The 18,048-nt window shown below is 35.9% G+C and overlaps 2 long non-coding RNA genes across 3 annotated transcripts in view; both read right to left on the bottom strand.

Annotated features, from left to right (window-relative positions):
* LOC128093335 (uncharacterized) overlaps nt 1–18,048 on the bottom strand; it is a 77,484-nt gene that overhangs the window by 49,932 nt on the left and 9,504 nt on the right. The gene's annotated exons all lie outside the window — the stretch shown is intronic.
* LOC120429886 (uncharacterized) lies at nt 630–17,203 on the bottom strand. 2 transcript variants are annotated; one of them, XR_005607507.2, is made up of 4 exons: nt 16,345–17,203; nt 15,867–16,284; nt 7,109–7,372; nt 630–1,823 (listed from the first exon to the last, which is right to left on the bottom strand). It is a non-coding gene; the product is annotated as an uncharacterized LOC120429886 (long non-coding RNA). The 2 variants fall into 2 exon arrangements; XR_005607506.2 differs by having other exon boundaries at nt 15,867–17,119.

Consider the following 18,048-nt stretch of genomic DNA (forward strand, 5'->3'; position numbering starts at 1 on the left):
TAATTGGCTCGACTACAAACTGTCGAGCTTAGATTTTCCATAAAGGCTTTCATTTCTTAAAAAAGTTGGGAGGAAAATAAGGCATTTTTCAACGTGTTTTAGTACCTTTTACTAAAAAGATAACCACTCAGGCTAGACTTAACCAATCAAGCTCATATTTAACCAGTAGGTGCGTAAGAATGTTGGCTACAAAATGTCGGGTCGGTTTGTTGAGAAAATGTATCGTTTTCGAGATATTTCAATTTTACTGAAAAAACTCCCAGCTGGTTCTCTTAGCCCTTAACACCTGCCGCGCTTCAAATACCTGTTGTTAATCCTCGTCGCCAACTTTGTGGGGTCCTAGCGTAACGGACGCAGCTCGTAATCGCTGCCGATCGTCCACCCGTCCGCCCTCTGACCGAAGTCCGTACGCTGGCCGTCCCGGAACAGACATCCGGTTCACCCGGAACCACTCGCGTCATGCGGCAGCTCGTCGCTGCATCCGCTCCTATCCACTGTCCGCATCAGACTAACTCTCTCGCGTCCTTTCCCTCTCTCACACAACTACTCTCCCACATCTTGTGCCAAAGGGCAGCACACTCGGAGGGTCAGACCCTACAGATGGCAACACAGTAAATTTATTACACTCATTCAAATGTTTTATTTTTTATTACGAGCACTTATTTAAGTATTTTTAATTTATTTGGATAAGCTCCATTTCGACCTTACATTCAATTCTCTTATTTGACGTTAATATTTAATGATGGTCTACGAATGCTCCTAAATATGTTTTGTGCTAAACTTTTTGATCATTTTATATCGTCTTGTGTTTTCTGTGGGTTTTGGTTTCCATACATTTTTTAACTTTTCAATAATTAAATGAGATTCAAAAAGTATTAGAAATGTAATGTTATGTTCTACGTTATACACATAACGTCATGATTCGAAATCCGGACACTTAGTAGCATATCATTTTTGTTATAGCTGGCAAAAAACCATGTAACAAGTTAGAAATGTAGAAATATCATCAGGATGTAGTATGAACAGTCAGTTTTAAGAGAATACATGCAAAATATGTCTATTCTAACAAATTTTCATCAGAATTTTAAAATTAAAATTACTTGTTGTGCTTCAAATCCCGGACACTGATAAAAGCTGATTCGAAATCCGGACACTCAATTTTGCTTATGAACAGCACAAATTTGGACTGAAATGTTGGTTAATAAGCGGTTAACATCAAAACAATCGAGATTTCATATAAAATTTGCTAGAATTTAAGGAAATCAAACCCATAAATTTCTGCTTTTCCTTTCCGGTGCATCGGACGCCTATGAAATATTTCAGTGAAATGTTTCACATTTTTGGTAAACTTATAATTTTATTTTATATAATTGTTTTGGCATTAACTACAGCGTTCAAACGAACTTTAAATGAAAGTTGATGTTAGAATTCATCATTTAACACAGTTTTGACATTCATAACGTGAACTTATATCCAAATAATTGATAAAACAAGATGAGGTTCCCGGGTTTCGAAGCGTCCGGAAATTCGAATCATGACGTTACATAATTTTTTTTCTTTTAACAAACTTGTTGTGATTTTATGTAGCTTAAAATGGAAAAGATCTTTATGTTAAATACAGTTTTTATATTGGCACAATCTTGTTTTTGGCTTTGAAGGTGTGTTTTTAAAACTAGCTTTTGAACAATCATAAAAATATTGGTAAATCTGATAAAATTTGTGCAATATGTTTATCTACATAATTTGTAAGCACATCCAGTTAGTCAAAGAAATTCAGTATGAATTGCAGAAAACGACATAGCTGTTCTTTGTTCTCGATAAATCTGCAATGGGAAAAGGTTTTCATTATTACAATTGCGAATTTTTTTCGATAAGGTATTTATAAAAATAAAAAATAAAAAATAAATGCTGAAGATTCAGAAGGTGAATATATTCCATCTACTGGCTGAAAATCTATGATCTAGGACAAATGGGGAGGGGGGGGGGGAGGGGGTTTGTTGGTAGCGGAGACGTTAAATAAAAATCCACTTGGGCAAAATGGGCCAGCCTTTTTTGTTATTGTAGAGTGTGCACTTGGTAAAGAAACGGTAAAGAAAAAAAAATAATGGGCGAGCAGACGGAAATAACTTGGGAATAACATTTTTTGATATTTGAAAATACTAGGCCAATAACATTTTATGTTATTTATAACAAGATTTGTTATTCGTCATTATGAAATTTGTGTTATTGGGTTGTTATTGTAATAACAGACTAATAACACTTTTAGTTATTCTTCGAACAAATCTTTGTTATTATTTTTTGTTATTTCAACAACTAATCCGATCATCCTAATAACAGTTGAAGGTATTCTTCCATAACAAAAAATGTTATTCCCAAGTTGTTTTTTCTTTCAACAAATATCAGACCAATAACAAATTTTGTTATGATAACATAAACTGTTATTAAACTCTTATGCAAAAATGGTTTGTTCAAGAAGATTCCATAACATTTTTTGTTATTTTAACAATATTTGTTATTGAAATGGCATGAATTTTGTTATTACCGTCTGCCCGCCCGAGCAGACGGAAATAACTTGGGAATAACATTTGTTGATATTTGAAAATACTAGGCCAATAACATTTTATGTTATTTATAACAAAATTTGTTATTCGTCGTTATGAAATTTGTGTTATTGGGTTGTTATTGTAATAACAGACTAATAACACTTTTAGTTATTCTTCGAACAAATCTTTGTTATTATTTTTTGTTATTTTAACAACTAATCCGATCATCCCAATAACAGTTGAAGGTATTCTTCCATAACAAAAAATGTTATTCCCAAGTTGTTTTTTCTTTCAACAAATATCAGACCAATAACAAATTTTGTTATGATAACATAAAATGTTATTAAACTCTTATGCAAAAATGGTTTTTTCAAGAAGATTCCATAACATTTTTTGTTATTTTAACAGTATTTGTTATTGAAATGGCATGAATTTTGTTATTACCGTCTGCCCTAGCGGGAGAAGCGATAGCCAAAGAAAACCAGAAAGGGTGAAGAAAAGTCCCTAGAACTTTGACCCTTTTTTCTTTGGAGGTGAGTTCTGGACCAATGAAATAGGTTTTCTCAAATCTGTCAACTTCACAAATCACGTTTAATGCAGGGGGCGACATCTATATTTCACTACAGGCAGCTCGCCCGTAGCCAACAAAAGCTGTCAACTTCGGCAACAGAACAAAAGGGAAATGTCAACTTCGGCTCCAGCCAGCCCTCTGTCACGACGGCCATGTTTATGAAACCTAAATGTTCGACGTGAACATGAAGACAACAAAGAAGATGAAGAACGCATTTGCTGTCAAAATTTGAAAATAAACAAACCGCGTGGTAAAAAAAGGCATAATTTCATAATGTTGAAATGATTTCCATGAAAAAATAACGACACGGGACACGGGACGGATTTCCAAACGCAAGTTCCCGCCAGAGACTATGGATAAAGCCCCGCGAAGTGGCGATGAAGACGGTTTTGCAAGTTCAAAGTTCAAATTTGTGCGGACCACTTCGCGAAGAACTTCTTGTGAGTCCACGAAAGGTCGGATTCTACACAAGCACCCGATTTCTTCGATTCCCTGTGCGAGTCGACAGCGGGAGTGGGCCAGTCCTCGGAGAAGGTTATCGAAGCACATCGAAGGATGCTCGGAAAGACCAGCTCTGCCACAATCACCGAAATCACGGATATTTCTGCACTTGGTCGGTTACTCCCTGCCGGGGATTGCAACGAGTTGTTCGGAAATTTTGAGGCTAGGCTGAGGCTTCTCGTCTATAGAGGAGAAAATCGTGACGTCAGAAATGAACACAAATCACTCAAAGTTCATTTTGTGAGTGACTTTATCAGTTTGGTCAGCTACATTGTCCCCAGTTTTTCTGTGGGAGAGAAAAGGAGGCGAATACTTTACGAAAATCATACCTGTCAAAATTCCTAGCCTCAAATTTTTTTCGCGAGTTGTTTTTCTCCTCTATACTGCTACACTCACAGAGCCCACGCAGTAGTATTAGTGAAGAGCCCACGATAAACAACGTGGGCTCTTCACTAATACAACTACGTGGGCTCTTCGAGGTTTTGGTGACTGTCAAACGTTCTAGCCATTTACAGTGGTGCCAGAGGGTTGGCTCCAGCACAAAAGAACAGCTGTTCGTTACGGAACCAAAACAAAGCAACTGCGCACTGTAAAAAAAAGTACAAAAACTGCAGGCATAAAATGGAAATAAAGTAATTATTGTTTTTATGTAAAATTTTACCGCAATGTACGTTTAAAAGTTAGTGTATGTTTGTGAGGTGATTTTTATCAATTTATTTGCAAAATAAACTACTAAAGTTGGGATTATTAAGCACACATCGGGCCGATGACCTCATTTAAAGTTGTACTTTTATCACATGAAACGTTTAACTTAACTACTGTGTAATTCGACTTTTACTACAGTAATTCTAATAACAAAAATTGAATTATTAAAAAAAAAATGTTTTCACTGTGCGCATTTTGCCCCGTTATCAATCTCAATCACCCAAGATGGCGGTCTTTAGCATCCCCCTGGTTTAATGCAACAAAACTAGAGAGCCTGGAGCTTATTAGAGAACGGACATCTGGCAACTGGCACCACTACATGCACATCAGTCAAAATAGCTTGCAGCACAGCAATTGTCAAAGCACCTGCGTGACTCTTTTCAGATTCTCTTTTGATCAGTCAATTGAACCAAAACAAACTGAGTTTAAGAGGCAGTATTTGTAGATTCTGCTCGGTTTGTTCTAGAGGTCGTATCGAGGTGCTCCGATTTGGATGAAACTTTCAGGGTTTGTTTGTCTATACATGAGATGAATGCCAAATATGAGCCCTCTACGACAAAGGGAAGTGGGTTAAAACGGGCATTGATATTTGAGGTCCAGAAACATGAAAAATCCTAAAATTGCTCGCATTTCCGTAAAACTTAATCAATTCCAGCTCTCTTAGATGAATTCGAATGGTCTTTTGAAGCCCTTCAAAATGTGCTATAGACATCCAGAATTGGTTTGACTTTTTCTCATAGCTTTTGCAAATTACTGTTAAAAATGGATTTTTTTAATTCCTTAATAACTTTTGGCATCAGCCTCCAACACCCATACTCCCATAGGTCAAAAGTTAGGGAATTTCATGGACTATAAGCCTACGGTATTAACTTTTTGGCCAATCGCAGTTTTTCTCAAAGTTTTACGATTTTTCTAGAACAAACATTTTACAACGTTAGTTTTTGCCCTGTAAGCCTCCATAGCGGCACTTTTTGGTCTCAATTTTGTCATATTCGGAATCCTCGGACAATTTCACGTAAGTTAGAAGTATTGGAGTTGTAATTTTGATTTAAAAATAATTAAATAAAACATTTTTGAAAAAAGAAATAGATCTTATTTACCCTATGATCAATAAGTCGAATGCTGTATCAAGTAGGCGAAAATTTGTTTTACCCCTAATCCGACAAAATGCTAAATAATATTTTAATTAATTCTAAATGGCATTTTTTCCAATCAAATTCTAAATTCCAACACCTCAATCTTATGTAAAATTTTCTGAGGATTCCGAATATGTCAAAATTGAGACCAAAAAGTGCCGCTATGGAGGCCTACAGGGCAAAAACTAACGTTGTAAAATGTTTGTTCTAGAAAAATCGTAAAACTATGAGAAAAACTGCGATTGGCCAAAAAGTTAATACCGTAGGCTTATAGTCCATGAAATTCCCTAACTTTTGACCTATGGGAGTATGGGTGTTGGAGGCTGATGCCAAAAGTTATTAAGGTTTTAAAAAAATCAATTTTTAACAGTAATTTGCAAAAGCTATGAGAAAAAAGTCAAACCAATTCTGGATGTCTATAGCACATTTTGAAGGGCTTCAAAAGACCATTCGAATGCATCTAAGAGAGTTGGAATTGATTAAGTTTTACGGAAATGCGAGCAATTTTAAGATTTTTCATGTTTTTTGGACCTCAAACTTCAACGCCCGTTTTACCCCACTTCCCTTTGTCGTAGAGGGCTCATATTTGGCATGAGTTCATCTCATGTATAGACAAACAAACCCTGAAAGTTTCATCCAAAACGGTGAAAAATCGGTGAAAAACTCGCTCTTAAACATACTTTATGGTTGGTGTAAATCTAAAATAAAATGCTGCGTTTGCAAAAGTTTTCAAAAAAAAATCCCGCGAAGTTATTAGCGCCCGAAACTGACCATTTTTGAGCGGCATTAACACGCAACGACATAATGAGTTTACGAATCAAATCAAAAAGAAAATTTAACGGTACACATCAACCAGAGCTTTTGCACCCAGATTTTTGTTACAGACATTTTAGTATCTTCAAAACTATGGGTTCTATCGAAATATTTTTTTATTCGTCCTCTAAAGTACTGTCCACGACGTAATTTACAACAAAGTTTGACTATTTTTACAATCACATTGTTGCAGGATTGGGTCCGTAAGTTTGACAATTTTGGAATAAGAAGACAACAACTTCCTTCGTTGCTGTGCACCCTTAAACTGTATTGTTTTCAATTTGTGTTTTGCACATTTTCGAATTAAATATAAATCACCCTAATTACAATACTTCCCATCGATTGAACGCCAACTGAATTTTTTTCTGCTCGATTGGTACCTCCGTTTGACAGTTCTCGTGCTTCGATTGGTACTTTTGTTTTAGGATGGCCGTTCTCTAATAAACTCCAGGCTCTCTAAACAAAATGAATTTTGCTAGTTTTGATGATAATTTTACAACATACGACTTTTTTTTCATCATATTTACACTTTTTTCAAAAAATGTTTGATTTTTATAGGCTTTTTTATAGAAGTGTTGGAAAGGCCTCTTTTGATATAAGTAAGTTCCAACGATTCTTAATAATTAAATTAAACAAAATGGCTTCTAAGGTGGCCCATTCTGCCCCACACGCTAGACAGCTAGTCGAATTTTTTTCTAGAGTTTGTTTTTTGAAAATGTCCAATAAACAACAATAATTTCATTTATTATTCTCAAATGTATTAAAGATACCCTGCCATTTAGCATTACGTCATATAAGCGATTTGTTTATCATTTAATAAAAAAAAAACGATACTTTACCTTGCTCTTATTTAGCGAAAAAATGAATAATTTGCCGGAAGCCTGCAGCTGAATGTATATATCTCTGAAGAGTATTTCTAGTTACATTGTCTTAAAAATTTGCATGTTTTTTTAGTTTTTATAGTTGCTGCTTCTTCGTATCGCACAACAGAGTAATAGAGCAAATATCAAAGCAAGAATTTCAACTCCAATAACTCCCGCGCCGACAATATATACGAGCTTTATATTTTGTTTTATGCCATCAACAAGTTTTTCCATACATCCCTGTGAAAAATATAGAAAATGTGCAGTGTATAAACAATACATGAAATGATGTAGGTATTATTTTTGATGGTCGCACTTTTTTTTGTTTTTATGATCGATAGAGAACAAAGCACTGCTAATAAATTTATTGTTGCAAATACGTTGATTTAAACAACCAATGTGGTTTGACGAACATCTTAAAGTGTATCTTTTATTCAATTTTCAATTCAGGTTCAATCAAGATACAGGAAGTACATTCAAGTACATAACAGAGTTTTGGGTGTTCTTTCAGTTCTCAAGGAGGAAACGGGACTTGGCACCTGGTGGTGTCGGTGCACGATGGTATCTTCCTATTAGGTGTGGAATCCCACCGCAGGATTTCAAAGAGCGGATTATAAAAGAAGCCTTGGCAGGTTCAGGAAAGAAAAACATGTGGAATAAATCGAGTTGTTTAACGGTGCACAGCAACCAGATCATTTGCATCCAGATTTTTGTTGCAGACATTTTAGTATCTTTAAAACTACGGGTACTATCGAAATATTTTTTTAAATTCTTCCCCTAAAATACTGTCCACAAAGTAATTTACAACAAAGTTTCACTAATTTTACAATCCCGTATTTGCGGATTGGGTCCGTAAGTTTGACAATTTTGGAATAAGAAGACAACAACATCCTTCGTTGCTGTGCACCCTTAAAGTAAAATTCAATTTCAAATCAATTAGTGTTTTCATTAGAATTTAACAGTTCTGCTCAAGGATGTTACATGTTACATAAAAAACTACCGGAAGTCAAATTGGCGGCGAAGATGACTGCCAATTTTCAGTTAAAATAACCAAAATTCAATATTAATTTAATAACCTGTTTGTTGAAAATGCTAAATGCAAAAAGGCTAACAGATTTCCCGAACTCGAATGAACGTGCTCGACTGTTAGCTTTGGTTTTAGAAAAATCAAAAACTTTGTTGGTTGAATATAATTGAACTTGGGATTGTTTACGTCTGTCATTTCAAGTCAGGATTCGAACGAGAGCGGTCGATTTGTTGAGTTTGTGTTGTTAATTATGAAGTGAGAGGATGTGAAAGGTGAAAATTACATTATTTGGCTATTGTTGAAGTGGCAAATTAAAGTGTTGCAACTGAGGAAGTGGAATTGGTGAGTAGGTTTGTTGATGATTTCTTTGCAGGTGAGCAACACTCTACGAAATCGGCCGATTTCGACCATTTTTATTTTTTGTATTTTTTGATTTGACATAAACTTTGTGGGGACCTTCCCTATGACCAAATAAGCTATTTTGCGTCATTGGTTCACCCATACAAGTCTCCATACAATTTTGGCTGCAGTCCATACAAAAATGATATGTAAATATTAAAACAGCTGTAACTTTTAAGTGAATTTTCTGATCAATTTGGTGTCTTCGGCAAAATTGTAGGTATTGTTGAGGACTTTTGAGAATAAAATAGGTACACGGAAAAAAAATTGCAGATTTTTTTATCAACTTTTGACAAAGGACTTTGTCTTAAAGCTCTATCTGCGGTGTCAATGCATATTTTTTCGAAAATGTAGCGTTACCGTCGCATGCCCTCGGCGTGACATTCTGTTTTTGTTGCGTGGATGCCGTGCCAACTATTTAAGCTAAAAGTTAGCCTCTGGAGGATTTAGTGTCCATCAGAATTTCATCAAAGACGGACCTTACGTTGGAAATTTCATTGCTCACACACACACGTACACGTTGAAAGAAACAGGTGGTGCACGAACTTGAGAGGAGGTCCAAGAAGTTATTGACGGTTGCCAGAACGGTCACCGGAATACCGAAATGATTGGGAACAATTTGGTAGGATATCGGCCACACCCGGAGTGGCCAGTGCCCTGAGGGAAGTTTCTACCGGGGACATTTATCGAACCATACGACTTGGGGCAATATGGGTATCAAAATTCATGGTTTTTCGATACTGGTAATGAAAATGGCCATTTTAACAGGATTGGCCACATCCGGAGTGGCCATTGCCCTGCGGAAGGTTCTACTGGGAGGACATTTACGGAACCATACAAATTGGGGCAATATGGGTATCAAAATTCATGGTTTTTGATACTGGTAATGAAAATAGCCATTTTGACAGGATTGGCCACACCCGGAGTGGCCATTGCCCCGGGGAAGGTTCTCCCGGGAGGACATTTACGGAACCATACAAATTTGGGCAATATTGGTATCAAAATTCATGGTTTTTGATACTGGTGATGAAAATGGACATTTTGGCAGGATTGGCCACACCCGGAGTGCCATTGCCCTGAGGGAAGGTTCTACCGGGGACATTTATCGAACCATACGACTTGGGGCAATATGGGTATCGAAATTTATGGTTTTTGATACTGGTAATCAGCGCCGTACCTAGGGGTTGGCGCAGTTGGCGACCGCCAAGGGCGCCAGCCCTTGGGGGGCGCCAAAATCGATGATTTTACATAATATTCATGTCAGCTATAACATCTTCATTAGATATTTGAAACAGAAAGGGCGCCGAATTATAAAATAGAATTACAATTAACTAATTTGGTTTAAAATATAAAAACAATATTTAGGGGCGCAATATTTGTATCAATTGTATGAATATTTCTACTGAAGTGTTTTTGAAAATTCATACTTCTCAAAATAAACACGTTAAAGTTTGAACCGTTGTGTAATGAAGTTTAAGTCATACCTTCCAGACTATAAAAATGTCCCACTCAGGCCCGTAGCCAGGGGGGGGGCTACCGGGCTGCAGACCCCCCCCCCCGAAATTTTTCCCATTTTTTTTAAATTGTACTACCTTAAAAAAATCTCAAAATAATGATTGTGTGTACTACCTTAAAAATAATCTCAAAACAATGATTGTCACGGCGTCTTTTTCAGGGGGGTAGTATTTTTTGAGAAATAGCAAGAAAACTGTCATATACATATGAAAGTGTGGAACATCCCCGTTCATTTGCAGGGCGAACGAAAATCTTTGGTCGGGAAAAATCAAAGTTATCCTCATTTGAAGTTTTTGAACTTTTTTCCTATGGGGCGAAATTTCGTCTATTGATGCAAGGAACATTTTTCCTGAAGCACGCAAAGTGATTGAAAATAAGGGAAAAAAGTTATAAAGGTTTTATTGAAAATTTGGGAGATTTTCTGATAAAATTGCACACTCCTTTCCCAAAAACCACAATGTTTTTGATATTCAGATCATTATTTCGATGAATTCTTTTTTGAGAAATGTTTCTGGGCCCATTGAGTATATAAATCACTACAGAAAAGTGTAATTGGTTGGGTTTATGCTCAACTGTAAGCCACTTTTATGAATTTTGGATTTCAACCGAATCAACATATTTTTGTGTGTTTTGGTTATAAAATGTACCGTTTACAGTAAATTTTCACTTTTTTTTTGTGAGTACATGGTCCACATGATATTTTTTGTATCTAATTGAGACATGCAGTGTAAATACAATCACAAGGTTTCTATTTCTATGCCTTTTGTTAATTTGTATTTCCATTTGGGCTATATTATTTGTATTGAAACTACAGAGTTGAACTTGCAATTATTGGTAATAACATAAATATTGCGTAAAAATCATTAAAACGTTTAAATGTATGTAAATCTATAAATTCAATCTCAAATAATTGAGCTTAACATACTAAACAAGTCTGGCATCCAAATTTGAAACAACGAACAATACAACAATTAAATTGAAAATTAAATTAAAAAATACACAAATAATTGATCTTATTATTCACAGTGGTAGTGCGTGGCCGAATGGTTACGCTGTCCGCTTTGTAAGCGGATGATTCTGGGTTCGATTCCCATTTGCTCCAACCTTCCATCAGATGAGGAAGTAAAACGTCGGTCCCGGCCTTGGTTGTTAGGCCGTCAAGTCATTCCAGGTGTAGGAGTCGTCTCCATGCCATAAGTACAAACAACACACCAAACCAAGCCTACTCCGGTGATTTGATTTGATTTTGATTTACAATATTATCACCTGACCTCAAAATAAGTACGAGATCTCTTGTGAGGTTTAATAAGACTAATACAAATGTGAAAATCTAATGGAAACGGTACATTTTATAACAAAAACAAACAAAAATATGTTGATTCGGTTAAAATCCAAAATTCATAAAAGTGGCTTACAGTTGAGCATAAACCCAACCAATTACACTTTTCTGTAGTGATTTATATACTCAATGGGCCCAGAAACATTTCTCAAAAAAGAATTAATCAAAATAATGATCTGAATATCAAAAACATTGCGGTTTTTGGAAAAGGGGTGTGCAATTTTATCAGAAAATCTCCCAAATTTCCAACAAAACCTTTATATTTTTTTTCCCTTATTTTCAATCACTTTGCGTGCTTCAGGAAAATGTTCCTTGCATCATTTCCCATAAGAAATCATATGATCTGAACCATAAATCATGCCCATGTAGACTTATAACAATACTAAATTGAAATAGACGAAATTTCGCCCCATAGGAAAAAAGTTCAAAAACTTCAAATGAGGATAACTTTGATTTTTCCCGACCAAAGATTTTCGTTCGCCCCGCAAATGAACGGGGATGTTCCACACTTTCATATGTATATGACAGTTTTCTTGCTATTTCTAAAAAAATACTACCCCCCTGAAAAAGACGCCGTGTGTGTGTTCTCTCCACAGAAATAATTTGTAAGATAGAGAATCAAGAATAGATTGATCAAACGAAGTAATTTGCCTGTCCGTTGCCGAGATCAGTATTCGTAGATTATGGATCCAATAATTAAAAATTGAGCTGCAGATTTGAACATTGTTCCATTCAGTAACATTTCATTTATCCCATAGTTTTAGCATTACATTGGTTAGGGTGGTCCAAATCTGAGCTTTCTTGAGGCTACTCCCTAAAACCAAAGATTGATCACTAGCCTAAGTTCCAAATTTGAGCTTTTTATGACCACTGACCACCAAGTGTGGGAAAAATCGTCAAAATGTATGGAGAAAAGCAACTGTTTCAGTTTTTGACCTGTGGAAGGCGCAATAACTACCCAGTTCTTACCATTTTCATAACTGAGCAGTTCTCTCAGATTTCGGTCATTCGATTTTTTTTTGTATTTTTTAATCCGACTGAAACTATTTTGGTGCCTTCGGTATGCCCAAAAGCCATTTTGCATCATTAGTTTATCCATATAATTTTGCATACAAATTTGGCAGCTGTCCATACAAAAATGATGTATGAAAATTCAAAAATCTGTATCTTTTGATGGAATTTTTTGATCGATTTGGTATCTTCGGCAAAGTTGTAGGTATGGATATGGACTACACTGAAAAAAATTATACAAGGTAAAAAAAAATTACAAGGCTCAGAAAATTCTCTATATTTTGCTTCTTGGGACTTTGTTGATACGACCTTTAGCTGCTGAGATATTGCAATGCAAAGGTTTAAAAACAGGAAAATTGATGTTTTCTAAGTCTCACCCAAACAGCCCACCATTTTTTATTGTCGATATCTCAGCAAGTAATGGTCCGATTTTCAATGTTAATATATGAAACATTTGTGAAATTTTCCGATCTTTTCGAAAACGATATTTTCAAAATTTTTAAACCAAGACTTACATTTTTTCTTGATTTGAAAATTTTGAAAATATTGTTTTCGAAATGATCGGAAAATTTCACAAATGTTTCATATATTAACATTGAAAATCGGACCATTACTTGCTGAGATATCGACAATAAAAAATGGTGGTTTACTTGGGTGAGACTTAGAAAACATCAATTTTCCTGTTTTTAAACCTTTGCATTGCAATATCTCAGCAACTAAAGGTCGTATCAACAAAGTCCCAAGAAGCAAAATATAGAGAATTTTCTGAGCTTTTCAATTTTTTTTTTTCAAAAGTGTGCAAACATGTGCACTAATTTAAAAAAAATGAAAAACTGAGAATATTTTCAAAAAAGTCACCTAAATATGGATTTAACTTGAAAACGGTGCACTTTTTCAAAATTTTACTAAAGCACTTTTTGATTGCAAATTTAATTTTACATCGAAAAATGAAGTTGAAAAATTTTTGCGACCAATATTTCGATTTTTTGAAAAAATCAGTATTGATTAAAAAATGCATAACTCGGTCAATGATTTTTTGCACAACCTGGAAATTTCTGAAAAGTTGGCATTTTATGTCCTCTAAAACATATCAAAAAATAAAAAAAATTAAAAATAGTGTTTTTTTTGCAAATCAAGTTTTAGTGATAAAGAGTTAAATAAAAAAAATCACCAAATTTTTTTACAGTGTATCATTTTTTTTCAGTGTAGTCTGTATCCATACCTACAACTTTGCCCAAGACACTAAATCGATTAAAAAAAGTTTCATTCGGATTAAAAAATACAAAAATTAGAATTGAAGAATTTACTTTTTTTGAAACAATTGTATTTTTCGGCTAAAATTGGTATAGAACGGTTAACGGTTAACAAATGTGTTTGAAATCTTTTCAAATCCTTTTTAAAATTTCTCTAAAAAATTATCGAATTTATCACCATTTTTGTTAATGTAAAGCAGTCAAAAAATGACCATTTTGAATAGTGTTTCAGTTTATACTTGCTAAATCCTGATTTACAATGGCAAATCGCAGAATGTTGCGGTTGAAAACTTGATGATTGTTTTCGCAAGAGTTTGCGTAAGTGCTATGGAAGAAGTGGTTTTGTTTTTCGAACAACATGCACAAATAGAAATATTATGAGCAAATCCATAAAATCTATGTTGACGACATCTCTCAAATCATATACCGATGCCTCTGTGCTCTTGTACTAAGCTTACTGATTTTCCTAGAGAGCACAGTGATATAGATAAAACGTTGTCGATTTAGAAAAAGATTGCATCTAAATCCAGAAAATTGTAAACAATTTTGTTCAAAAAATTTCAGCGATTTCGAAAACAACAAATGTTTTTGAACTATTTTGCGGATTCGCTTACAAGATTTGTATCAGTGTGTACAAACAATGTTCCATTTAAGTTTTAGATATTATTTTCAATTATTTCTGTGATTTTTTTTTATATTTATAATAATATTTTTCTTCCAAAATTTCTGGGGGGGCACAATGTATGGGCAGCCCCCCCAGTCAAATTTTAGGGGGGGCAAAAAGGGCCGTGCCCCCCAGAGTCGGCGCCCCTGTATCCAATGTATTTCTGCCAAACGTTGACTTCAAAGCTACCCGAACTAAAAATAGTTAAATTTGGTTCTCTTTCTATCGCTCTCATACTTCGCTGGCCCACTGCCTGAGCCTCGACCTGAACAATTTGATGCTTTTGCCGCTCGTTTATAAAATGCGAAGATGGCTCAGTCGGCAGCGGGTAGCAGCAGTAAAACCGAACATCCTACCCGTCGTTCGTTCGATTCCAGTCCAGCGTAATTCCACTTGGCCGTCGACGAGAAAGCGTCCCTTACCTGTGAAACAACTTTTTAAAATCAGAATTTCATTTTGCTGCCCGCTTCAATCATTTTAAAATAGAACATAGGCCACACCCTTTTCCTACTGCAATCTAAGTCGAGCTTCTCATTCCCATTGGCTAATTAGATTTAGTTGATTTGAACTAATGTAAATTCCAAAAGTAATGTAAATTTCAAAACTAATGTAAATTTTTAAAACTAATGTAAATTTCCAATGAATCTAATTTAAATTTCCGATGAACCTAATGTAAATATACATCATTTATCATGATACCTTTTGGTACATGATAAATAATGTAAATTCACAGGAATATTTTTTTCTGTGTAGTCGAAAACCCACGAGTGTGGCTGTGAAGGAGAGCACGTTATGATGGTCGGCTCTACCAAATCGGTACACGTCTCGATGGTCACAGGAGTTGAGAACACACGAGTGTGGCTGTGAAGGAGAGCACGTTATGACGGTTGGCTCTACCAAATCGGTACACGTCTCGATGGTCCAAGGAGAGGGCTGCATATGACTAACCGATCTAAAGCAACGCGATTCTTGGGCGCGGTTAAACCCTCGCATGGACTCATATGTATGTAGAACAGGAAATGGTTCTAGCACCCGGCATGGATCCTGTAAGTAGACTAGTGCAGAAAATGCAACGCCTCCCCCCGAAGTTATACCGAAAGGTGGTCCCGGGGGGAAAAGGGCACGGCGTTCAAGGACTGGTTTAGTGGGTCGGGAAAACTCTTTTTGTTTTCCCAACCCCACACTACCTGAGAAATGAATTCTCAGGTGTCTGATAGCAGATTCCAACCTTGCAAAAAAAAAAAAAACACACACACACACACACACACACACCTACATGACACCGTCGTAAGTAATAAAAGCAAGTACAATGCAAAGATCGTGTTTCTTTTGAGTCCCTGATCAGCTTCCCCCTGTTGCATCTCGACCCAGAGCTGAGGAGTCCTCTCCGAAAGCTCGCCGCGTTTGATAAAAGAGGCCAGTGGAGAGCTCACCACCGATCCCCGTGGCTATTAGACCAGGGAGAGGTGGATTTGTCTGGAGGCGTTGACCTCTGAGTTAAAAACTAACAAGCAAGCCATTCTTACCAGAATCTCCATGGTAAACTCCGACACCAGATTCATGTCCTGCTAGGATTGTCTGTTTAACTGCAAACCGAACTGGCCGCTGATGACCCGCTGGGACGGTCGTTACGGCATGGTTGGTTGTCTCATTTCACCCATGTTGCCTTCTCTTCCTTCGCTACCATCTCCCATGAGATGCTTTGATAATTTTCGGCTGCTGCATCTTTTCCAAACTGTTGTGCAGATTCGCGAACTTATTGTGAGCCGTTGCCGCATTCTTGAGCTGATCACGCGAGTATTTTCGCTTGGACTCCTCCGGTCCGCGTCGGGATAATTGTTACAGTGGAGGCCGTTGCTGGCTTGGCGCTTGGTGTTGTCTCGGTTGATGGTGCTGGCAGTGGCGTCGATTTCTCGTTTCGGTCTCAGAAACGACGGGCAGTCCCTGCTTGACGACGGGTGCATATTGTTATTAATATTAATGATGTTATTATTTTCTACGTACTCTAAGTATGTTATGCTAAATTAACTACAACGAAAAAACTGCCGAGTGCAGTTGCTGAGGGACAACATCTGGTACCGGTCCGTTTGTTCTCGTTCACGCTTAGTATCTCCAGCGGATTCATGCCCTGCTGAGATTGTTTGTTTGGCTGCGATCCGGACGGTAATTTCGGCATGTGTTGTTGTCTCATTTGGCCCATGTTCACACCGCCTCCTCCTCCTCCTCCGCTCATGCAATCCTTGATGAACGTCGGCAACAGCATCTCAGAGATGCTAGCCCATCCCGTGGACACCTCCTCCGAGGTTTAGACCAATTACGAAGATCCACCCGGTTTTTCGTGAGCCGTTGCCGCATTTTGAGCTGTATCAGCTGATCGCGTAAGTACTTTCGCTTGCCGGACGGATTGTTCGGACTTCACTAGTCAGCGCCGTACTCGATGAGTTTGAGCTAGCACGACTGTTTGGCAGGAATCATCCCTACGGTGGCGGTCGGTTCCGTCGCCATCACAACGTCAGTTATTGTCGAACTCGGACTCGGGAACGGTCACGACGGGCGGTCCGTGTTGGTGACCGTGTGGCGGCTAATGATTCAGTGGAGGCGAGTGGTGATTTGTAATGCATCCTAGAATGCATCGGTGCCATGCCGGCGGGAGGTCCACTCAGTTCCGGAGTATCCTGGTGAAGATGACGTCTGGTTTTCAACGGCAAAATTTAGTGGAATATGGGTTACATTGGGAGGTGTCCTCCGGATCCGGGTGTAGATGCTGCGAACGTCGAAGAGGTGGTTGAATCGCCGAATCGTTGAAAATTTTGTCGGTACATCCTCCTGTGTGCCTTGACGAGATCCTCGTCCGGACACGATTCGGGGTTACCGCTAAGGCAACCCCGAATAAAATTATATGATGATTTGTATTGTCAAAACCATGAAGTTACAATAAATATTATAATATTTATGGTAAGTTTATGGTTGATTTTTTTTAACTTCATTGGAATGACGATAAAGTTATCGTAGATTTCATGGTTACAGCAAATTTCATGGTTTTGTTATTGGAAATGTTATAAATTGAAACAATAAAAGTACTGTACATTTCATGAATACAGCAAATATTATGGTTTTGTTATTGGAAATCTCATAACGCATTTTTTTCCAATTTTTTGTTACAGTAAGTTTCATTGTAATGTTATAGTTGCATAGTGTGAACTTTTTTTGAACGATTTTTTAAAAAATGCGAATCATGTAATAAAAGTATTGAAAATATAAAAATATTAAAATATTAAAATATTAAAATATTAAAATATTAAAATATTAAAATATTAAAATATTAAAATATTAAAATATTAAAATATTAAAATATTAAAGTATTAAAATATTAAAATATTAAAATATTAAAATATTAAAATATTAAAATATTAAAATATTAAAATATTAAAATATTAAAATATTAAAATATTAAAATATTAAAATATTAAAATATTAAAATATTAAAATATTAAAATATTAAAATATTAAAATATTAAAATATTAAAATATTAAAATATTAAAATATTAAAATATTAAAATATTAAAATATTAAAATATTAAAATATTAAAATATTAAAATATTAAAATATTAAAATATTAAAATATTAAAATATTAAAATATTAAAATATTAAAATATTAAAATATTAAAATATTAAAATATTAAAATATTAAAATATTAAAATATT

This window comes from Culex pipiens, chromosome 3 (assembly GCF_016801865.2).
Source record: "Culex pipiens pallens isolate TS chromosome 3, TS_CPP_V2, whole genome shotgun sequence".
Classification (NCBI taxonomy): Eukaryota; Metazoa; Arthropoda; class Insecta; order Diptera; family Culicidae; genus Culex; species Culex pipiens.